Here is a 1,083-nt window from a genome sequence, read left to right as displayed (position 1 = left end):
CAACAGGCAACAGCGAAATGTAATCGAAATTCACAAAACTCATAATAGACCAATTAACGAATAGATTATAAACATTAGTAGCAGTCAAACTGATTTATTTAATAGCACATTTTATACTTAAGTTTATTTAGTTAGTTAGCTCAAAGCTACACAAAGGAATATCTGTGCTGTGCTTACCACGGGTATCGAAACCACATTTCTACTGTCATAAGCCTTAGACTTACCACAAAAATATACGTGGTAGAAGAATGGAATAAAATTACTGTTATACAAACTATGAAAAACTCGATAATGGCAATTAGATGCTCAAATAATGCTATAACTCAATTTTAGCAGTTATTTATTAGAAACATAGAATAATAGATTAAATGCAGCAACCATTTTTTTTTCGGTCGATCTCTACATACTTAGTGATAAGCTGTACTAAATTTGCAAATATTTTCGTTTTATGACTAGTTATCTTCCCCTTTAAAAAATTACGGACGAATGCTAGTATAATAACTGGGAATGGAATCACTAACATTTTTAATGGTTTCTATTGAGATGGTTCAGTAGTAAAAGAAATAAATGTTTCACTAACTGTAGCATTTTAATTCTTAAAATATAATTAATCATTGTATGAAATTGAACCACGATAAGAAAATAACAGAAAGTATGTAACTGATAAGCTTTTATTCACATTGACTAAAAGGGAAATTTATACCAATACAGTTTTCATATTCTCATAACTAGCTTGTCACTCAGGTAAGCTGTTTTTACCACAGTTCTTTGATGTTTCAGACCAATTATTTGAAAGTAGTTTTGGAAAATATTACAGCATTCAATAACACGTTATATTAATGATTTCATATTAGATAACATAAGTATTAGTTTTGGAGACCAGCTGTATATTTGCATGTAATAATCAATAAATAGTCCAATATTTAAATGTCCGAATTAATTAATGTCTAAATTTATATAAAAAAAGAAGATAGAACTAGCCACATTGTGTTATGAATAAACTAAATATAAAAACTGTATGGAACTTATTTCTATTCTATATTGGATGGTCAAAAGCAACATGATTTTAGACTGCCTATAGCT

This window comes from Limulus polyphemus, unplaced genomic scaffold (genome assembly GCF_000517525.1).
Source record: "Limulus polyphemus unplaced genomic scaffold, Limulus_polyphemus-2.1.2 Scaffold125, whole genome shotgun sequence".
Taxonomy (NCBI): Eukaryota; Metazoa; Arthropoda; class Merostomata; order Xiphosura; family Limulidae; genus Limulus; species Limulus polyphemus.
This window is presented reverse-complemented; position numbering follows the sequence as displayed.